The following is a 24114-nucleotide window of genomic DNA, read 5'->3' as shown; positions in this document are numbered from 1 at the left end:
ATAGCGGAGAGGGACATAGGTATGTCCAATTGATAGGTCACCTCTCCACGCTGAGCAATGATTTGGAAAGGCCATACATATCGAGGTGCTAGCTTCCCTTTGACTTGAAAGCGTCATACTCCTTTAAGAGAAGAAACCTTGAGACATACAAAGTCTCCAATATAAAACACAAGTTCTCGTCGACGGCGGTTCGCATAGCTCTTTTTGTCGGGACTGAGCTGTGAGGAGACACTTGCAAATTGCCAGAACATGCTCTTTGCCTCTTTGACCAAATCCGGGTCTAGAAAAGCCCTTTCACCAGATTCAAACCAATTCAACGGCATTCGGCATCTTTGGCCATAGAGAGCTTCAAACGGTGATATTTCAATACTCGACTGATAACTGTTGCTGTAGGAGAACTCGGCGAATGACAAGTAAATTTCTCACTTCTTCCCATATGTGAGAGCACAAGCTTGCAACATATCTTTTAGATCCTGATTCACCCTCGCGGTTTGACCATTGGTTTTAGGGTGGTAGGTAGTGCTATGAAAAATTTCAGTTCCTATGGCTTCACGAAGGCTCTTCTAGAAATGTGAGGTAAACCGAATGCCTTGATCAGAGATAATCTTCTTCGGAATCCCATGAAGGAAAATAATCCGAGTGAGGTACAACTCCGCATATTGCTTGACCGAATATGTGGTCTTAACAGAAAAAAAAATAAGTGGACTTAGTCAACCGGTCCACAATGACCCAAATTGAGTCCTAACCTTGAGAGGTCTTCAGTAATCTAGTAATGAAGTCCATTCCGATCTCTTCACACTTCTAGGAGGAAATAGGTATGGGCTGGAGTGTATTGGCCGGCTTGAGGTGCTCGACCTTCACTCTTTGGCAGACATCACACTCAGCAACATATCGAGCAATTTCTCGCTTTATGCTAGTCCATAGAATCTTGGTTTGAGGTCTTGGTACATCTTGGTACTCCTCGGATGAATGGATAGCAAGGAGTCATGAGCTTCATCCAGAATCTTCTTCCTCAATGCCTTAACCTTCAGAACAACTAGTCTCTTTTCAAACCATAGGATGCCCTGATCATCTTTAGAAAAACATGTGGCCTTGCCTTCCTTCGTTTCCTCCCGGATTCATGCCACGCCCTTCTCATCCCTTTAAGCTTCTTTGATCTCATCCAAGAGGATGGATTTGATCTCCATGTTTGCAAGACCCCCCTCCGGAACCATTTCGAGTCAAGCCTTTGGAATTCATCACAAAGCATGGTATTTTCGGGCTTGACTATAAGACAATTGCATCGAGCCTTTCTGTTTAGTGCATCAACGACCACATTCGCCTTGCCGGGATGATAATGAACTTCTAGCTCATACTCTTTTATTAACTCGAGCTATCTTCTCTATCTCATGTTCAGATAAACTTGGTGAAGATGTATTTGAGACTTTTGTGGTCCGTATAGATACGCCACAGATTTTCTAGCAGATAGTGGCACCAAATCTTTAGAGCATGCACAACTGCCGCAAACTCTAAGTCATAGGTTGGGTAATTCTCCTCATGGCACTTCAACTGGTGCAAGGCACAAGCAACAACCTAACCTTCTTGCTTGAGGACACATATGAGGCCTATGCGGGAAGCATCGCAATAGATGTCAAAACCCTTGTCCACTTCGAGCTAAGTAAGAATAGGAGTGGTCATGAGCAGTTTCTTCAAAGTTTGGAAAGCTGACTCACATTCTCTCGATCACTTGAATACACTTTCTTACTTCAATAGCTCAGTCATTGGATTGGCAATCTTGGAGAAGTTCTTGATAAACTGGCATTAATAACCCACAAATCTAGGAAAATTCCAGATGTCGGTGATATTCTTGGTTTTAACCCAATTGAAGACTTCTTGCACTTTGCTCGAATCAATGGCAACACCATTCTCAGACAATACATGACCTAAAAAGGTGACTTCCTTGAGCCACAACTCACACTTGTTGAACATAGAATAGAGTTGATGATCTCGAAGTCGAACAAGTACAACACGGCAGATGCTTATAATGTTTTTCTTTAGTCTTGGAGTATATGAGAATGTCGTCGATGAAAACCACGACAAACTTATCAAGTTCCTCCATGAAAACTATGATCATCAAGTACATGAAGAACGTTGGTGTATTGGTAAGGCCGAAGGACATGATGGTTAATTCAAAAAGCCCGTAATGGGTAGAGAAAGCTATCTTTGGAATATCCTCCGGTCGGACATTTATTTGGTAATAGCCCAACCTCAAGTCAATCTTGGAGAAAATCTGGGTACTGGTCAGTTGATCAAACATAATATAATTTTGAGGAATCAAATATTTATTTTTGACAGTGACTTCTTTCAACAGACGGTAATCAACACATATCCGAAGAGTTTGGTCCTTCTTCTTCATAAAGAGAATTGGACATCCCCATGGTGAGAAGCTCAAATGAATGAAACCCTTTGAGAGCAACTCCTAAAGCTGCTTCTTCAATTCTGCTAATTCATTTGGCGACATCCGATAAGACCTCTTCAAAATTGGGGTGGTACCAGGCAAAAAATTAAACTTCACAAGCAACGTACCCATCAATACATTGATACCCTTGTGATCTTCCTAGGTGGGGGTGTAGTTGACTCGACCATGTTTTGGGATTTGCACAGCCTTGGAAACTTGGGGAAGGGATTGAACTGACTGTGAAGGTGTTGGAGCAGTCACCGCGGCTCTAGGCTTCGGGAAAGGACAATCCCACGCATAGTGACCGATACGGCCATAATTGTAACACATGGCGTTGGGGCCACCTGTCACACTTCCTTGAGAACTGATAGGCCTTGGTGGTTGCCCTTTTGGAGCAAAGAAAGATGAGCATCGCACTATCCACATTGGCTGTGGAGTAGTCGAAGCTGACATGTGTGATGGAGGAGGTTGAATCTCCATCTGTGTACGTTGAGAGCTCTCATCCATGAAAGGCAACATAACCCTCTTGCGCTTCTTCTCCTTCTGGTGGTTCTTCAGCTTGAACTTAACTGTGAGGGAGGTGCTCACCAGCTTGTTGAAGTTGGCGCACTAAGGAGCCAACAAATGGTCTTGCATCTTGAAAGAGAGACTATTCATAAAGCGGTATTGCTTCTGCTCATCTTTGTTGACCTCTTCCGGCGCATACTGTGCAAGGTGGTTGAACACCTGCACATACTCTATTACTGACTTGCCTCCCTACTTGAGGTCTAGAAACTCCTGCCTCTTGATCTCCATAATCCCCTTAGGATATGATAGTCACAGAAGGCTTGGCGGAACTCTACCCAAGAAACCCGGTGGTTGGCGGCATGCATAGAAAGTTGGACCATCATGCACCAGCAACACCTTGAAGCTGATGGGCAGCGAAGAGAGCCTTCTCGTGGTCCTCACACTGGAGACGAGTGAGCTTCTGCTCAATGGTTCGGATCCAGTGGTCGGCATCAAGAGGATTCTCAGCCCATGTGAAAGTGGACGGCTGAGTCTTAAGGAAATCCGAGAAGTTGTCCCAGCATCTGGCTCCACCGCCTCCGTGAGGCGCCGTGTTACGCATGAGAGCTTCGAGGAGAGCCGTCTGAGCATGATGATTTTGTTCAATTTGCATTAAGACTTCCACCATATTTGACGGTGGAGGCGGTACATGATTGTTCTCATTGGAACACTCAGGAATCTCCCAAACTTTAGCGGGTTTTCATCCCATTAGGGACAGCAGAAAGAAAAATGGCAAAAGGTTAAACTCTGACTTGATGGAACCAAGACAAAGGATCCACACTAGAGCATCATAGTATAAGGAGAATGCATGATCAAAAGTGTAGTGCAACATATGCGAGAATGTATCCAAGCTTACATCTCATAACACATTCTGCACAAGTGTCAGCAGTCAGACTGCAGGCAATGTGGCGGTCAGGCCACAGGTAATGTGATAGTCAGAATGCTGCCTGCCTAGCGGTCAGACTACTATGAGTCTACCGCAAGCAGCAGTCCATGCCACCGCTTTTCACACACGACGAACCCTTCCAACTATAAAAGTTATTTGATTTGTCAACCACGACCTTCACTTCGATACGTCTCCGAATACAATATACTTAGGGGCATAATATAGCAAGTTTATACATATTAGCATGAAGACGTAAAAATAAACTTTAGTGGGTTATTTAGTGATGTTGACACCCTACTAACCCACGTCTTATGTGTTTTTAGGATACTTATTAAACCAAGCTCTGATACCACATTATGAGGAACCGATCAAATAGTATTCTAATTAAATATTACGATAATTATTTGTTTAATCATGATCACGATGATTAATCGAAATACTATCCCAGTAGTCCTGGCATGTGTTTTGTGCCCAAGACTATAACATATCTTTCCAACACATAACATCATAACAAAGCTTAAGAAAGAGCGAGTAATTAAATTATATTACAAGTTCTGAAAAAATTAACTATTTACATAATTTACAACAAAAGGAAGCTAGGAGGATAAAGAATAGTTCACCTCCTAACCAAAACTAGAAACTACGCAGCGGAAGATTAATATCTATGAACCAACAAAATCTAGGTGAAGTCATATGCCTTTAGGCTCCACCAAAAAGTCTCGCCACATGAGTAGTTTGCACTACGCATTTCCGCCATCTACAACAGTGGGTGTGAAGTAGCCAAACACGAGTTCCTCATCATCGGTAGAACATGAAAGAGTAGCATGAGTATAAAGATACTCACAAGACTTAATCCATAATGGTTACATATAATAGCCCGACTCCAAAGATGATGCATTGAGCTATTATCAAGGAGTAGGCCATAAGGTTAAGTAAATTTGCATGTGTAAGCAATCTTAACACCTATGTGTGAGTGCCTAAACTTAACCACATACCTTTCTATTCTGTAACCATTGACTTGCATATAAACGTAACTGGAACCATCTCATGAACATAAATATAAAACGAACCATCTCAAACTCATCTCATCCAACATACCACACATCCCCCATTCGCAACTCTACGATTGCTACAAATAGACAGAAGCATGCTCATGACCGAGAGCGTAACAATTCGAATTATTCTTACACCCTACAGGGGGTACAACTTTACCTATATGAATCGAGGACCATACAACTTGAGCGACCATATAGACCCACCCAAGAGGCTACTTGTGCCAACCTTTCCCAATTAGCCCCAACCATTTGAATCATGCATCACTCGGTGCGGAGCCCACTTAGGTTAACTCCTAGAGTAACCATAAGTGTCTCTACAAACCCGCCCTCTCACACCGTCAATATGCAAGCTCAAATGATCACAACAATACAGATATTCGACTTATCTTACTATTAGATTAAAATGTGGTTAGTAGAGAAAGTGCTAGAGCTGACTGTAACAATAGATGGTGCTTAAACGATGCAAGCGGTCTATGGCATCAGGGTTTCTCTCCCAAACTACACCGAGGAACTCCTCCAGTACAGAAGATACCCCTAACACTGCCAACATCTCACCTTATTCTCACATCTCATACAACCCACATCATTGTCATTGTGTTTGTAAATAATAAGTAAACCCTAAGCTCGTGAACAACTATTGAACTATTGCTCGACTTCTACCGAGGACTTATGCATTACTAAGCATATCGAATAACTCTTAATTTAGACACCAACAATGTTATCAAGGCTACAAGGATATGGATAATCCACAGCTCAAGGTAGAGGTAATGCAGTTCACCAACATAGGTTCGACCCACAAAATTTTGACAATGGACCCACTACTCATGCAAACATACTTAAAACATAATTTATCATGTTATACAATACGAGATCCAAAGTAGTAGGTTGAGTATACTTAGAGATGCTTGCCTTACTGCTTCGGTAGTTGCCTAATACTCCTGGCGTAACACTCACAAAATTCTAGGGGTCTGGTGTCACTCTCAACCACTTGGACCAGCGGTGCAACACTCTCTAAACGAATCAAGAATGCATTGCAAAAATAATGAAATGATGGAAAAGTATGCATATGAGGCATGCTTGACAATTAATAGAGCGCCATGTTTTAGAAACATCTGCAAAAGATCACCAAATGATTAGGGTTCCGAAGTTTGAAACCCTGGACAAGGTAACCTAAGTACATATAGCCTTGAAGGGCTGGCGGTTAGACCGACGTGAAGGTAGCGGTCTGACTATCAGCCTACAGAAGGTTTTGGCGCCCATCGGTCAGCGGTCAGACCGGCCCTAGTGGTGGTCTGACCGTGAGACCCTGCTGGCGCCATTTTGCAAGGCCGCTGGAGAAGTTTCCAGTGAAACCTTCAGCCACGAAGGGTACCAAAATGCTCCATGGGACTAGTGAAGTGCTTCTAAAGTGATTTGAACAATATTCACCGATCTAAACTCAAAATACCCCATGGATAAGACCTAATTTAGGGTTATGCTTGGGTGTAAACGACATGGGGATCAACTCGAGCTTGGGAATGATGGAGAATCGATAGGGGATGCCTCAACTTAGTGTAGGAAAGCTTTCTATTGGAGAGGTTCACTCTAGGAAAAGCTCCGATTTGGAGATCAATCTCCGGGATTGTGTACGGATTTAGGTGGATGAACTCGCGTGGACACTTTATTGACGACAAGGGTGAAGGGGATGAGCTCAAGGAAGCATTTAGGGAGCTTGAGAAAGTCCCCTCCATCGATCTCCGGTTGTCATGGACATCGAGGTGGCCTCTCCCTCTCTCTTGGTGTGGTTGAAGTAGCGAGAGTGAGAGTGAGAGAGAAAGTGAGTGGGAGAGAGTTGGCCAATTTTCTTAAGTGGATCCTTTGCGCTATGGTGGTCAGACCGCGGGATGGGTCGATCAGGTCATGGGAAGCCCATGTGGCAAGCCTATGTGACTGCCCCTAGTGGTTAGACCGCGCAGAATCCCGGTCAGACCGTGAGAGCGATCTTGTGCTGAAAACTTGATTATATTCCCCTTCTCTATTCTTCTTCATCTCCAAGGCATTTAGGGTTTTCCAAAAGGGCTATAACTACCTCCAAGTACTTTTAAAACATGTTTAAAATCAAATGATTAAACGTTTACGCATAAACATAATGCCATGATGATTATGAATGCTTAATCATGTGATTAGCATTTCGGGATGTGACACTCTCATGCCTGCGGAGCCGGTCATGGAGCCCTTTCCAGCCTCTGACCTGCTCTCCCTGGTTGCCCGCTTCCCAGCCTTTGTCCGCAAGCTGATCGAGGACAAGGAAGAGGCGGCCAACCAATGCGCCGAACTGGAGAGGCAACTTGCCAAAGAAAAGAGGCTGGGCTCCTGCTTCAGCACAAGTATGGTGAGCTCCAATGGGAAAAAACAGCGATTACCGCTGAACAATCCTGGTTTAAGGAGGACGATCACACCAACCATGATATTCTCCAAGAGGCCTTTAAGGTGCTAAAGGATACCTTGGAGAGCCTCGGGTTGGGGGCCATCGAGCCAAAGGACTAGCGCATAGCCCATGCCTGGTCCTACGCTATTAAGGTTCTCTCAGAGAAGTTTTCCAAGCTCCCGGTATTTTGGTGGTGAGGGGCACAGAGGATGTGGCACAGATGGTGAGGGACGTGGTGGGGTACGTACTCTGATGTTACCATAGCCGCGATCCCAACTTCAACCTTGACCTCATTTGGGAGGGGGCCGCGGTCACCAAACTAGAAGCGGAGGAGAGGAAGAAGAAGGAGTGCCGAGGGGCGGTGGATTACATGGAGTTTATCTTTCGGGTGGAGTCCACAGAGGAGTAAAGACTGGACTGTAACTTAGGTTTTGTAATATATCTGAATGACACTTTTAACTTCTTTGATGAGACTGCGCCGGTGTTGTGGTCGTAGAATCCCTGAGTTGACTAAGCCTCCCCCTCGCTCCGAGGTTCTGACCACGACTGTAGATGGATTGTGGCCAGGATCGAGCGGCCCATCTGCCCGCATGGAGCCCCCGACCACGCCGACCGATGACCTTGTTGACCAGCATAGTCTGAAAGCTATGGCCGAGTGCAAGCTTGGGTTTGCGGTCAAGCGAGAGATCTTGCAGAGTGATATCAAAGGTGCGCCGGTCCTACCACTCTTTAGTCATGTGTAGTCCTTGGTTGGCCAAGTGAGGCTCAATCAGCTGACTCTTACATGGCTTGCGACTTGTTTCCTTGACCAGATTGTCGGGAAGAGTTGTTCGTGGCACAGAGAGACCTAGAGCAGATAACCCGAGATAGTGACCAATGGCGAGTATATTTCTACGATCACCTCAATCATGTTTTTGGAACCTTTGACTCACTGCTACGGACCGTCAACATTCAGGTTCGACCTACTCCTGGAGACACCGTGACCAATCACATCGACTGGTTTTTGGCGTCCTTCAAGGAGGTGAGTGGCCTTGAGGATAGGCTACACGTGATGATGGGCAACCACTTGATGGATGTCAAAACCACCGGCGCTTGTCTTGTCCTAGCCTGCGTCCACAAGCACTTTCTGGATATTTACCTTATCCTGACGGTCTCTGAAGGTTTTGGCATATCCATGAAGACCACATAGGAGCTCCACGACCTCACCGATTCATATCCGCCTACAGTTCGCTCCCTTCTTTTGTCTGCTCGATTCGAACCACTACCCTATATTTTTGGGTCCCGTGTGTACTGAATAGACTATTTAGAAACAACCCCTAGGGTCCCATGTGTAAAGAAAGGACCAGTTTTCATGTAAATTTCTCATGTGTCTGAGTGGCGAGTAAGCTCAGGATGCTCGCTAGCAAGGTTCATGGTGCTTAGGATGACCCTTAGCACGATAAGCCCTTCGGGGGAGACCAGCGCTCGACCCGATCTAGGACTTATGGCCTCATGATCGTCATCCCTCGTACGTCCATACCTTCGACACCATGCAAACATCAATTTTGACTCCTACTCAATCGATATGATCGATCGGGTAGAACAAAACATGTACGCTACATAAAAACAAACTACATATCCTAAAAGATTTAGCCCCTGATCGTCTAGTCAGCTGGAAAACTGCCGACCAGACAGTCAAGCCTATAAATAAAAAAAGCTTATAATTTGGTGAGATTGTTCATACCCATGATATCCTGCAAAATAGAGTTTGGTTTTTGAATTTGAAAAAACTTAGAAGCCATGTTCCACGCTTGTCCGAAAGATCCTGCAAAATAGAAAAACATGCTCGTCTTCAAGCAGTCTTACACGTAGAACTCGTGTTCCACAAGTTTATTTAATTTGTGGTCAGCCTTTGTGGCTAAGTCGACCATGTCAGGTTAGGAAATACAGACCACTTTCTAAGACCCCTCACTCTTGGGGAAGTGCCTGTTACAACCTGCCCTATTCCTAGACTCGTCTGAGGTCAAGGTCGTCTACGACTAGTGTCCGCTCTCGCACCCTGTGGTCGCAGTAACGCCTAAGGCCCTGTTGGTATCAGGCTGCCCGAATTTTGAGCACGTTTATAGGACTCTTCGCTCATGTTTCTATTGTTCTCTTGTCGCGGTTCCTAGTCATCGCACGAGTAGTTGGTCATTCGAGGCGACCGACGTGCATTCTTCGACTGACGAATTGAGTCTCGTTTGTTTCGTAATTATGCGGTTTGGACAGCCAAATCGCACTCCATTGCTCGTGTGAACTTAATTGCTGTTGCATGGTGAATTTCCTGATAGGCTTGGCCTTGTCATCTTAGTGAATTTGCTGACTGCCATGAATAAGAATTCAAAATCGTATGGGGCTTTTAGAGAACGTTTGCATGATAATGAGCCCCCCAGACAGTGAAAGGACAAGAGAGTGGTATCATTTGTTGTGCTTGGGCATGTAGTTTGGTATGTCGGCCATGGTTTTGACATGACCCGCACCATTTCATCAGCTCGAAAGCATCTTGGAGGTCCATGTGCCAATAGAATCCTTACCAGAATGCTTTCCCGACCAGAGTGCAGTACAAAGCATGGCTACCACATATACCTCCGAGGATGTAGGGGAACGTTGTGCTGCTCCCTTCCTGAGTGATGTATTTTAGTAAAAAGCTGCTGCTCCTTTGGTGGTAGAGGCGTCCCTCTATCCATGAGTATTTGTGGCTATGCCACGTGACCCTTTCTGCTGATACATCATCGTTAATGACTGCTTGATTCTGAAGGTAGTCCAAGATCTAACCCATCCAGACCGTACCCGAATTGAGCAGAGCGACTACATGATAGTTACATGAGTTCGACGACACCAAAGAAGGCGTTTCCTCCAAAGGTGTTGCCTCTGGTGCTCCATTTCCAAGCAGAGCACCCCTTCCATGTTGGTTCGAGACCACGGTGGGTGGTTGTGTGAATCTTTTTTCAAAGACTCCGACCAGGACATGTGCGCAAGAAGAGGCTAGACAAGTTAGCTCATCGGCTAGGAGGTTGTCCTTGCAAGGGACGTGGTTGACTTCAAAACCGATGAAGTGTCGCTTTCGCTTTCTCACTTCAGAGAGGTATATCGCCATCGTCTGGTTTGAGCATAGGAAACCCTTCGCACTCGTTTTACGGCCAGTACCGAGTCCCTCATCACTAGTGGGCGTTTTACCCCTCGTGCGGAAGCTGCTCGTATTCCAGATAAGCGGCTCTCATATTCCGCAACATTGTTGGTGGCTTGAAATTTTAATTGAAATGTGTACCTAAAGGTGTCGCTGACTTGTGGGGTCAAAATCGCTCCATCCCCCAGTCCATTCAACGTGAACGGTATATCGACATGTGTGGTCATGTGCCTGTTCATCTCTGATCGCAGAAACCCTCACTGCTCGACGACCAGTACCGCTCCTGTGACACGTGGGGGTAGCTGCAAAATAGGGTGACGACTCCTCGTTTGGTCGAGGAGTGGTCGGTACAGGAGTTGAGATCATTAGAAACTTAAGGAATGGAAGACCCTTTTTCCTATCCTCGATATGACCCTGCACAGAAGGCCACACATCCGATTAGTTTCAGGGTACCCTCTTACCTGTTTGAGGATCTTGCCTGGCGCCGATCCGGTTCCCCTCTGGGCGCGTGGCCTGGGGATCATCGCCAACACCCGGAACATGGGAGCCTCCACTGGCCCCCATTGCATGAATCGTCATGCAAACTTCCCGTTGAGCCTCGGAGCCTTTGGACTTTGATTCGGTATCCCATACTTGAAGCATACCAGGCCTATCTGGGTCATATCCCATGATGAATACTTCACGGTGACCGGGGTCCTTAGAATGGGACTCAACAGTTGCCATGGATCCGGCTATGGGTAACCCAATCTAATCTCCAACACTTACCAAAACGCGCCCCTTACCTAGGTGCCAACTGTAGTGGGTTAATCCCAGATAATGATTTCGAGGTGTTTCGGTCGATGGGCACGTGAACGACCTTACGGTGTTATGAACTCAAGAACGCCGTGGGTTATCCAGGTTCAAGCCTCCCGAATGATAATAATCTTACGTCCTATGTATTTTATAATGAGTGTTTGTGAATTGGTTATAGATGAGTTTCTCCTCCAAATCTAGACCCGTTCCTCCCCTTTATATACAAGAGAAAAAGAACTTACATGTAGACCCCTTTCAGTATACCCATATTTATCTAGATATTCATTTCTCATGCCATCACCATGTGAAGCGTGCACGTTGCACCTTACGCTGGTGGTACTGCGGGGCCCATCATATCCTCTTAGATGCCTTCACTTTTACTTTACCTTGTTAGCCCTACTTGTCCTCTCGCCATGAGCTGCAAGCTTACCAGCCAAGTCGTTCCGTCCCAGCCTTCCGTGAGTCTGCCTGCAACCTCATCCACTTGCCTGGTCGTTATGCAGACCCTGTCCCATTTGTCGCTTTGCGTCAAGTCCATCCGCAAAACCTCACTCCGTAGCACTTAATGCTATAGGACGAAGCACTGCCATCTGCGCTGGGCACGACTTTGTTCGTTGAAGGAGGTGTTTTGGGAAGAAAAATACTTGAGTAGAAATCAATAAATATGATTATACAGATTAGGTATGAATGTCTCGTAACCAACAAGGGCTGATCGCAGGATCACAATATATCACAAGGAGACTTGATAGTGTGATAGGCCAGTGTTCAAAAAATATCTCACGTCGGTCGTCATATCCCTCGTGAGACCCATTAGGCAAGACGTCCACTTACTCAGTACTTGGATAAAAACACTACTAGGTGCTTGAATAGCATAAGTAGCGTGAATTGTTCATCATATAAAGCTAGTAAAGTTGCAATAAAAAATGTGTTGTATATGAAAAAAGATGCGAGACTAGAAATTGTATTTCCTTCGTCTACAAAATATCTTGAGAGAAAAAAAAAGAAGGCGTTGTATAATTTAATTGTAACTTTAGAAACAACACTTCAAATTACCTTTCCTTTGCAAAAAAAAATTGAGCAATTATTGACAACATCTGGTATGTGCATGTCGTGTGCCCAGAACACTAATCCATCCATGTACAGTGTGCCCGCATCTTCTCAACTGCATCAGTGACGTCCTCCTGCTCCTTCGCCCGTTGTTCCATAATTCCATTCCAAAATCGCATATACTAAACCGAGATAATCTCGTCGGATTGACGCGTAACTGCAAGCTCGGAGCCATCACGCATCGTCGTGTCCAGTCACGTCCCATGGTAGGCGAACCCATGAAAGCTCCACCGATATGGCGATGACACATGGACCAAGGACAATAATTGGGTACTTTTATAGTACAATAATTGGAATGACAAGAAGATACTTAGAAAAATGACTACCTAAATTTAAATATGATAATATTAAACACAAATTTAAAATATGAAAATATAGATACATCATGAGAGCACTGCTAAATTAATACATTAAGAGTACTATCTAAGTTTGATTTCAGACGAGATCTAATAAAGAAGAGATTATCTTTTAATTTCCTTACTATTTTTTTTCTTTATTTTTATTAGTAAAATATGTCATATATCCGTAACCGGTAATAAGGCAGAAAAAACTAGTGTATTGCAAAAAAATATAAATATTGAATACGGTGACACTAAACACCAACTTAAGATAATAGAAATATAGATGCGTTATGAGAGTACTGCTGAACGAATACGTTAAAAGTGATATTAAAATTTGATTTCAGACGAGATCCGATAAAGAGGTGATTATCTTATAATTTTCATGCTAATTTTTTTTCTTTATTTTTATTAGTAAAATAAGTCTTATATCCGTAACCGGTAATGAGACAGAGAAACCGAAGGATGAGGATGGATGATAAAATTGAATAAATTATTCAAATTTTAGATATTTTTATTAGATGAGAGGAGGATAAGAAGAAAAGGTAACGCGGAAACTGTCTTATATTTTATATATTAAAGATTACGTGATTGTTTGAGTTAAGGATTGAGGATTATCTTTGTAGCCCAAGATGAAACCTACCAATGATCGTTAATTCCATCGGTGTGATACATGAATAGGGGATTCAGGGCAGGGAGCTTCTGGGAAAGGTGAGCTTGCCTTCAAGAAGTATTCAATTTTTTAATGGCATTATTGTTCTTTGTGTCTGAAAACAGGTTCGACGTTTGTTCTGTTTTGCAGGGACATGATGTCGCAGTATAGACATGTGAGTTTCTTGAAGCAGTCGAGCTGGCTGGGGCTGGCTGCTGACATGGATAAATATAAGCCTACAAGACGTTTCTTTGAACTGCAACGGGTTCCGACCAGATTCCCGTCGCCCCAGATCATTCAAACATCACCTAAATAGTCTAACCTTTTCGTTCCATTTGTGATAGAAAAATATATATATTCAATCAAGTGAAAATCATGGAGTTCCATCCTGCCGCGCATGATGCTCTGCCTGCAAGTAGGGCTGAATAACAACCAGCTTGGCTTGTTATTGTTTGGCTCGTTTAGATAACAAGCTGATTCAGTTAGACTCGCTAACCTAATGAGTAAAAATGCATGTTCGGCTTTGCTCATTTGGCTCTCGAGTTAGCTCATTTGACTCTCGAGTTAGTTCGTTTGGCTAACGGAGGACTATCGGTAGCGTGAACAGAGGTCCGTGATAGCGCTGAGAAGCCAAGGTGGATGAGATCTGGTGGGCGACGTCATAGACGTCGTGGATGGGGGACTGAGGACTACTATGGATTGAGAATGCTATTGCTGATTCACTGCTCATGGGTCATCGGCAACTGGCAGCTCGGTGCCTAGGCCTCGCAGCCCTTGTACCCATGCCTCGTGCGGTCGAGTCCTCATCCATCAAGCAACGGTTGCGACGGCTATAGGAGAATATAAATGAGATGCTGTGTTAGAGTTCATAGGAGTGGAGGTATATATTTGGTTTTAGTTTTGCAAATGAGCTATTGGGTTGCATAATTATGTATGAGTAGCCTTCTGGCTCGTTTGGCTTGCGAGCTGCTCGTGAGCTGGCTCATTATCTAAACGAGTTAAACTCTAGTTCGATTCATTAAATTTTAGAACGAGATGAGTTAAGCCAAGTCGAGCTAGAAACTAACCGAGTTAGCTAGTGAGCTTCGAGTTATTTTTTTTAAGCCCTACATGCAAGCATACTACCTTTATGACTACTCGTTAAAAAGGACTGGTTTACTATGCTAATTTACTCTGGTATGCTGAGTTTTTTTTTTTCCAGAACTCCGTAGGATTTCTTTAGAATAGTGCTTATAAAGATGCTCTAGAATGGATTATCTTAATTTGTCTTTAAAACTATCCACTACCCTTGGAGCTTAGCACTCATGATCATGCATTTAAAAACTGCTGCTTTGCACATGAGGATTGCATTGTGTGAGCTCGGCACTTGTTTTGTTCCTAAACCAGCGGTGTCAGTGCCCTGATGTGTCGGGTAGCTTGATAAACAATCACAAGAACAAGACGAGAAGGCACATCAAATCAGGACGCACCGGTTGGTGTAACATGAAGATATAAGACTAAAAAATGAATCCATATTGGGGCTCGTTCGATTCCGGTGGCAGAAACGAAATCGGAGATACCTGATATGTCTCGGTCTCGCGCAAATACTGCACACTAGAGGTGGGACTCGGGGTCGGACCGGATTTGCACGGCACGCCTTGTGCCGTCTCGTGCCGAGCAGACTCAACTCGTTCAGTCTGTCAGGCCGTGTCTACCAGCAAGGCAAGCTGATGGTTAGGCCTAAGCATAGCCTATGGCACATCGTGTCGCCGTCGCATCGTGTCGGCTCAAGCATAATTCTCGCATTAGTGAATTCGTATGCAGTCACTGCTGTGATACTTGTTGTGATATGAAGTGGATATTTTTATCCTTTTAAGTTTTGTTGCTGAAGGAGGTTATAGGTGATGGGTCACCACGTCCTTTTTCAAAAGTATTGTCAATCTTTACGTTTTGTGGGAATCGAATTTGCCACCTCTCTCACGTGTGAACCCTCTCACTAACTCAGCTATTATGTTGTTGTGATATGAAGTAGATATTTTTATCCTTTTAAGCTTCGTTGTTGAAAGTTATAGATATGACCCGTCACCTATGTCTATGTTACCAATTTGAATTATAGATTGCTCTTGAGCTTAACTGTAAAGGGAATAAAAACATTTTTAATGGTTCAATTTAAAGTTTTAGAATAGAGAGTGGGATTAAAGTTCAATTGAGTTGTTCACTTCGACTCAAAACAGCTACAGAATTGAAATAAACAATATAATGAAGGTTTCAAATAAGTGACTCAGAGCACCCTTGGTAAAATGGCATAACTTTTTCATAAGAACTCCAATTTTAATTTTTTTTTACTCTATAGATATCTACAGAAAAAGTTTCATCCGTTTCCCACCCACTTCATTGGGTTTAGTGAATTTTTTAAGATAAAAAACGACTTAGAAGATTGAGTTCTCGCCCTCGAAAGTTTCAGTACCGTTTTTTAGAACGCGTGTTTGTATCAATAACCACTACCCTTATATCAAACTTGATCAGATATGTACAATAGTTTCTATTCTAGTACCGCTGAGGTGAGAAAAAATAAGAGAAAAATAAAATAAAAATAAAAAATTTGTAGCATCATGTTATGTATATATTTTACTATATAAGCAAATTCTTGAATGTGCATTATTTCTTTTACTACAAATTTTATGGTATGCAAATAAATGCAACTAATTATTATTTTAAATAACTAGTTATTATTTTAATTAATAGTAGCTAGATTTATAATTGATAAATTATGAATGATAAATTATCTTTTCTCACAACTACATAAAAAAATTGATGAGTTGATGGGCTAATACATCTAATATTTCATCAAATTGAGATTGAGTAATTAAAATTCCTTCATCTGCTCTGTTGCTTGACCCGTTACTAATGACTCTGTAAGATGATCGTTATTGATGAGTTAGTCATTAGTAAACGGGTCACAACTTAACTATCACTTATGACTGATCTAGGATGACTCATCACTGATGATAAGTCATAAGTGACGGGTCACAACTTGACCTGTCACTTGACCCGTCACTTATGTTTGGCCTAGAATGATCCATTACTGATTACGAGTAATCATTGACGGGTCACAACTATGACATGTCACTTTTAATATAAGTGACGAATTATATTATGACTCGTCACTAATTTTATGTCTCTTTTATCTTTTTTCACGTAGTGGATTAGGCACCATCAAAGGTTCGATCTGGCTGCCACGATAAATAAACACGATTGTTATGCTCGATGAATAGGGACACACATAAATATAATTTGCAACAATCAGCAAACAAGTTTTGATCTATTTATGGACATAGTAAGACTCTCTTACCTCAATTGATCAGTACCACAATGAGAGGCTTGAATAAAATATTACGAGCTTAGTGACGTGGGGACTGCTAGGCACTTATGCTTGACCTATCGTTTAATGACAATACATTCCAATCACCAATCAATAACTTTACGAGAATCGAACCCATTCGTGCCGAGTTGGTCTAGGCATGACCCATTATTTGGGTCGGGCCATGCTGCCTACGGTGCCAAGACCCTAGGCACGGCATGACCCGCGTGTCTATGATGTGCTGGCCCGGCTTAATTTTTCTCGCACCGTGCCGTGCCATGAGTCGTGGCAAATCATCGTGCCATAAGATGCCTAATTTAGCCGGGCCAAGTCCCACCTCTACTGCACACTTGCATGCCCCACTGCAGCATGCATTAATCGTTTGCTCTACCTCTCTGGCTAGACTAATCAACTGCTTGATTTGCCATTCAATACTTGTTCATAAAGAGTGTTCTTCAGTAGAGCTGATAGACGTAGTGACAGTGAAATCAGCCTCTCATCGTCTCTGGAGTCTAGACCTATTTCAGCTTGAAGCAAACTGAAGTTCAGAAAAAAGATTAAATTGTGATTTAGACAACTACACACCCAACGAACGTAGCCAGCAATCATTGTGCTTATCGACCAATCTAAATCTGCCACACGAACATAATGATAATTCAGCCACACTAATTAGGGCCCTGCTAGAAGCTATCCTTGGACAATTGAACTTGTCACCGTCCGGCACAAGTGCATTACACGATAGTACACTGCTTGAAACACAAGGCTTGGATTCACTGGATTATTTTTCCCAAAGGAAATGTACCGGTGATGAGTTCTGACAGAGAAGTCCAGCGAATCCATTCATCAACTGTTTCATTTGCATAACACCATAGTACACAGCTACAAGTCCACAATTCACCGATTGTTATAAAACGTGATATATAAAACACATTGTAATAAAAATGGTCATATTACATCATAATTATTATTTTAATGATTAATGATAATATAGTCATTGTCACTAACATATTTATCAAGAATATATATTAGTAGGTCTCATAGATACAATACATAAATAACTCATCGAAGCCGGGACAAAATTTATATTGAATTAGATAAATCTTAGGAAAAATGATCTCACCAGATGGTTTGATGCTCATGACTTTGTACACACTCTGATGCTCAGAAGGTTATATTCACCGAATACTCTGATGCTCAGAAGGTTATACACACCGGAGTATTTTCACTCAGAAGAGAAAAATAAAGATCTCATCGGATGGTCCGGTGATCAAAGTACTACACATCGGATGCCTACACCATAGCATTTAACAGAAGCTGTGCAGATGAGAGAAGGAAATATTTTAACACACTAGATGGTCCGGTGATGAAAAAGCTAACACACTGGAGTGTTTTTCAGGAAAATATCAAAGCAGATGAAGGTCAACACACTGGAAGGTCCGATGATCAGAAGAACTACAAAGCAGACTAATTGCACAGAGAAGAAGTGGCTCAGCTTAGCGCAAGATAACATATCGGATAGTCCGGTGATGAAAGTGAAGGATACACCGGATAATCCAGTGTTCAGAATGTATTTGAGTGGGTTCCAATGGCTAGTTGCTGATACTGTACTCACCTGATGGTCCGCTACTTGTACTACTGTTGTCATCAGATTATCCGATATTTATAGTAAAATTGAGTCGTTGGAGCAACAGTTAGTTAGCAAGTTTAAGGCTATAAATACCTACCCACTCAGTCATTTGAATAGACTGGAGTTCAGAGAACCTCATACACACCTAAGAAGACATCTAAGCCAACAAGGTGTTTAAAGTGTTTATCCATCACCGGTTGTAGCACACCATTAAAGAGTGATTAGTGCTTATAGATCTAGAGAGAAGTGTTGCTATGTGCTACAACCTAGAGAGTGGGTCAAGGAGTGATCCAACCGTCTATCGAGAGGTACACCAGCGGCTTTGAGTCTTGTTGACTCGCCGATAACTTATTGACCCTCTAACTTAGTGTGGAGTAACAACAAAAAGATTATGCGAGGATGCGAAGATACTTGTTTTTTTGTGACTAAAGCTCCGAAGTGAAGACGATACACAAATGATCGGAAGAGAGGTTAGTAGTGAGACCTCGTCTTAGTAGCTTAGTGACTCATCATGCTTGAGACCTGATCTTGCTGATTTGTTATCTCAAGAGTTGTGACTAGAATAGTCTTGGCAACCAGGAGCATATTTTTTATGGAGGTTGTGTGCCACCGATATCACAGGAAAAATCTCTTGTGTCGAGTTTGTCTCTCTACCTTATTTATGTTTCGTATTTACATATTTGTAATTTACCTTGTTAGAGTAGGTTGTAATTCTCTTAAGCGGTAGAATAGATACACTGGATAAATCTAGATTATATTTAGATAAAAAATTAAGATAGATTTATCTTATAAAGTTTTTGAAACCATTAGTTTCTAAGTGTCCTAAATTATTCTCTCTTAGGACATCACCATTCTTCACACACGAATTGATTCCACATATTCATTTATCCCTTACTTTCCTTTTATTTAATAAAAATCCTTAAAATTTAATAATTTAACTACGTTTATCATCTACTCTCATTCTACAAACTCCTCGTCTCGTTTTACTAATGAAAATAAATGAAAAAATTAGAAGAAAAATTAATAGATAATTTATTTTATTTTATTTTATCTGAAATCAAACAATGGTATCACTTCTAACGTATTTATTTGGTAACACTATCATAATATATCTATATCTTTCTATAATAAATTTGTATTTAATATTATCATATCTAATAATTATGTTTACATGTAATGCAGATACCTTAGCTAAGAAAACTTGATTTAGCTGGCGCGAGTTTCCAACCCCGGCGCCGAAGCCGTTCTCGGCGAGAGCGACGGGCCGGACGCCGAAGCCTGCAGCTCCCCAGCACCCCAAGCAATGATATATGGAGGGGAGGTCTCATTGTCATTGGTCCCTAAACTACTGCTGTTAATTTAGCACCAATCTTGGTTAACTATTCTGTGCTATGAAATTCAGTTAGCCAAGAGAATCGTTACACATGTTAAAAGTTGGTTCTTGCATAACAAATATGTGGAAACTTTTAGTCTTAGAGCAAAATTGGGCACATAAAAAAAACATCAATGATGCAAGCATGGTCTGAATTAAAGTTCTGATCAGTAGAGCTTCAGCTTTAAAAATATTTAGAGTTGATTATTTCTTAGCTCTAGAAATTGGATCCAGAGCTGTATGTAATTTTTGAAGTGGGTTATTCCTAACTTAAAAAAAATTATAAAGCTAGAGCTGTTGATACATCAAAAATATTTATATGAGCTATTTTATTTTTTAGTTTAAAATAAATACTTAAATCATTTTAACTTAACCTCCAAACTCAAGATTTAACATAAAACAGATTTATCATAAAACTAGGAGCCGGAGCTCTGGCAGGAGACATGGAGATGGAATATTACGATGCAAGCGAAGAAAAGACCATAAACCATCACAAAAACAACTCAATTATGCAACAAGAGCCGCTGTGCTGTGAGGCAACGATTAAGATACAGATTCTTGTTGCCACTGCCCCCACAAACAGCAATCTCACGTCACTAATCGAATCAAGAACAGCGTCGACTATGCAGACATGATGCAATCACTTGTTGGAAAATGGAATGGACACTGACTAAACAATGCACTACGATAGCAACGGCACTGGCAGTGACGGTGGCGGCACAGGGTCAGACGACGGCGGGCTGGGGGTCGGTGGCCCAGACGATGTCCTTGAGAGCCGGCCGGAGCTCCTCGCTGCAGAAGGAGCGGTACACGAGAGCGTGTCGCCTCCATCTTTCTTGACGTCGATCACGAGCACGGACGGGGCCACGCTGAAGATCTCGTCGGCCACCGCGAGCCGGCCCTTGAGCCCGCCACGCTCTGGGCCCTCGAGGCGCACGCCGCGGGCGTCGCTCTTGGTCACCCGCATCCGCCCGCCGCCGCAGGCCGCCAGCTCCTCGAGGCGGGAGATCACGCCGCTCGCCGACTCCCGCGTTGCGAACCGCATGCCGCCCTCCCGCCGTCCCCTCGTCGCGGGCTCCCCCTCGATCTCGAACAGAGGCGAGAGATCGAACCCCTCGGAGAGGGATATCAGGTGGAATGCGTTCAGCGTCTCCGGCGGCTCGTCCTTGTCGCCTCCGTCCTTCGTGGCGCAGCCAGGGCCAGTCTCCACGGGCGGATCGGCTGCGATTCTGATGGGCCTCGCGATGGACGACTTGTTGAACCACGGCGTCTCGACGAGCTGGGCGACGGTGATGCGAGTGTCGGGGTTGGGGTCGAGCAGTCTGGGGATGAGCCTGCGCGCCTCCGTGGACAACCACGGTGGGCACCGGTAGTCACCCCGGTTCATCTTACTGAACATTTTGGCGATGTTGTCGTCCGGGAACGGGAGCGCCCCAGCGAGGAGCACGTAGAGGATGACGCCGCATGACCAGATGTCGGCCTTGGCGCCGTCGTAGCCCTTGTTCCGGAACACATCCGGCGCGGCGTACCCCGGCGTGCCGCAGAGCGTGTGGAGAAGACCATCGCTGCGCGCGTGGTCCGCAAGCGCGCTGAGGCCGAAGTCGACCACCTTGAGGTTACCCGCCTCGTCGATGAGCAGGTTCTCCGGCTTGAGGTCGCGGTGGTACACTCCCCGCGCGTGGCAGAAGTCGACGGCGGAGATGAGCTGCCGGAAGTAGCGGAGCGCGACGTCCTCCCTGACGCGCCCGTTGCGCCCGATCCGCGCGAAGAGCTCCCCGCCGCGGACGAGCTCGAGCGCGAGGTAGATCTTGGATCGCGTGGCCATCACCTCGTGCAGCTCCACGATGTTGGGATGCAACACCCGCTTCATGACAGCGATCTCCCGCTTGATCTGCTCCACCATGCCCGCGCGCACCACCTTGTCCTTGACCAGCACCTTCACCGCCACTTTCCGCCCGGTCCTCAGGTCCCGCGCCGCGTGCACCCGCCCGAAGTTGCCGCGCCCCAGCACCCGCCCCAGCTCGTACCGCCCCTGCAGCACCCCCTTCTCGTTCTCCTCGCCCTCACCCATGTTCGATCGGTCACCTCCCCCTTCGAAGTTTGAACCCAGAACAAAACGACCAAACTATCTAGAAAAAACTATTCTAACGCTACGAGGAAGGATCGATCGGTCTACCCATCCTCGACGTGCTTGCGGTGGCAGGTGCGACCGCCGCGCAGCTCGCGCTGGCCGGCGATGTCAGTCCCTGAGCGCCGCCTCATCGCTCTGCATTCCCTTGGGCGGTGGCACCTCGCGGTGGCTTTTGCGAGGAGAGGTGGGGGGGGGGGGGGTCTCAGATTGGTTCCGCGCTGCGGCGCCCAGCTTATATTGGGTGGGCGGCGGCACAGGGGCTAGAGGCCAATGGGTGTAGAGCAGTAGGCCGCGGCCACTGGGCGGTTTGCTGCGGGATCACGGCCGGCCGATGCGGATCGGACGGCGGGAGGAGGAGGGCGGTTGATGGCTGCGGTTGGTTGGGATGCGTCGTACGCGGCAGGCTCTGTGATTGAAGCACTGGACCGGCTGCCTGATTGGGCTGGATTGACGGCTAGTCACGAGCGGTATGGGAAATCGTCGCGGTACGGTTGGGGTGGTGCGCTGGAAACCGCGGCCCCCGTTAGTCCGGTATCGCCGCAGGAGGCTAGGAACCGGTTTCCGCTCTCCAGGCCACTGTTTGGTGTCCTCTAGGATTATTTCAGCCCACAAGAAACTTGTGATCTTTTCAAAAAAACGAATTTTGTGATTTTTTTAACACCTAAGATGACATTATAAAAAAACTATTTTTTGACACTCTAAAGTGTCTTTCTACAGGCGACTTATATGCCAAATCGTTTGAGTTATTTCTAGAGGTGAATGATAAAAAAGTCGTATGTGTAAAGATCTTATGTGAACCGTTTCTAGTAATATACAATTTTTCAGAGGTCGAGGAAAAAAGAAACCGAATGTGTAAAACCTCATTTCCATATGTGACTTATATGACAAACCGTCTGAGCTATTTTTAAAAACATGCGACATAAGAAGCCGTCCATATAAAGGTCTTATGTAAATCGCATCTGGTAATGTACAATTTTCAGAGATAGATGACATAGAAAATCACTTGTGTAAAAGCTCATTTCTAGACACGCTTACTTATGTGAACCATCTCTAGTAATAAGATAATTATCAGAGACAGTTCATATAAGAAACTGTCTGTGTAAAAAGATATTTTCAGATGTTATTTCTTATACAAACCACCTCTAATAATGGTATATTATTTTTAGAGTTGGTTTCTTATATGAATCGTCTCCGGTAATAGATGACAACTTAACTTAAAAAATTCACAACTTTTTCATATAAGTCGGATAGGGACAAACTTTATATGAAAATTGTAGCCCTCAACGCGATCTATAACATTGTAGTTAAAACCTTTTTTATTTGAAGTCATTTATATATCCAAATAATTGTTTGAAATTTTAGACATAAGATCAAAATGAGTGCATATGCTGTTGTTGCCGCAAGTTCTATTAATACAAGTAACTCAAGAAAAAGGATAGAAAAAAGAATACTACTAACTCTAACATCTCTAATAAGATCAACAAAAAGAAGATCAAACAATCTCATTATCTTCTTAAGAAGAAGAAAGATAACAAGGTAGTAGCCTACAAAGTTACAATGTAAGATAGAGGAGGGATCAACTATTTGTATATCCAATGATTTCATTGACAATATAAAAGACTCCCAGAAGATTTGGATTCCTAAAATGATTTTGAGTCCAAGAAACTCTAGGAGGATTTGGAGACTTTCTTATAGAAACTAGTGATAACAATATCATATACACTCATTTTGATCTCTTATATCTAATTTTTAAATAATTATTTATATATCTAAATAACTTTAAATGAAAAAGTTTTCAACTATAAAATTATAGATCCCGTCGAGAGCTACAATTTTTATATAAAGTTTGTCCTTATCTAATTTCGTATAAAAAAAGTTATGAATTTTTTTAAGATAATGTGTCATTCATGTGAACTATCTCTGATATATCAGAGATGGTTATTTCAAAAAGGTGGTTCTTGGTAATAGATGATAAATTATCTTAAAAATTCATAATATTTTCATATAAAGTTGGATGAAAACAAATTTTATATAAAAAATTATAGCTCTGAACAAGATCTACAAATTTGTAGTTCAAAACTTTTTTATTTAAAGTCATCTAAGTGCCCAAATAATCATCTAAAGTTTCAATAAATAAAGAATAAAATAAAAACATATCCTATTAGTATTAGCAAACACTCTATGGTAGGATGGTAAGGCAGCTTCGTGCAAGGGGCAAGTTCCTTGTTCGATCCTCAACAATTGTGTATGTGTATTTCGCGTATTTTTGTTTTTTCAAG

At 43.4% G+C, this 24114-nt stretch overlaps 1 pseudogene; it reads right to left on the bottom strand.

The window, feature by feature from the left end:
- Nucleotides 1–20148: 20148 nt before the first annotated feature.
- On the bottom strand, nt 20149–22026 carry LOC133898376 (CBL-interacting protein kinase 6-like; annotated as a pseudogene).
- Between the last annotated feature and the right edge of the window lie 2088 nt (nt 22027–24114).

This window comes from Phragmites australis, chromosome 18 (genome assembly GCF_958298935.1).
Source record: "Phragmites australis chromosome 18, lpPhrAust1.1, whole genome shotgun sequence".
NCBI classification, from domain to species: domain Eukaryota; kingdom Viridiplantae; phylum Streptophyta; class Magnoliopsida; order Poales; family Poaceae; genus Phragmites; species Phragmites australis.
This window is presented reverse-complemented; position numbering and strand designations above follow the sequence as displayed.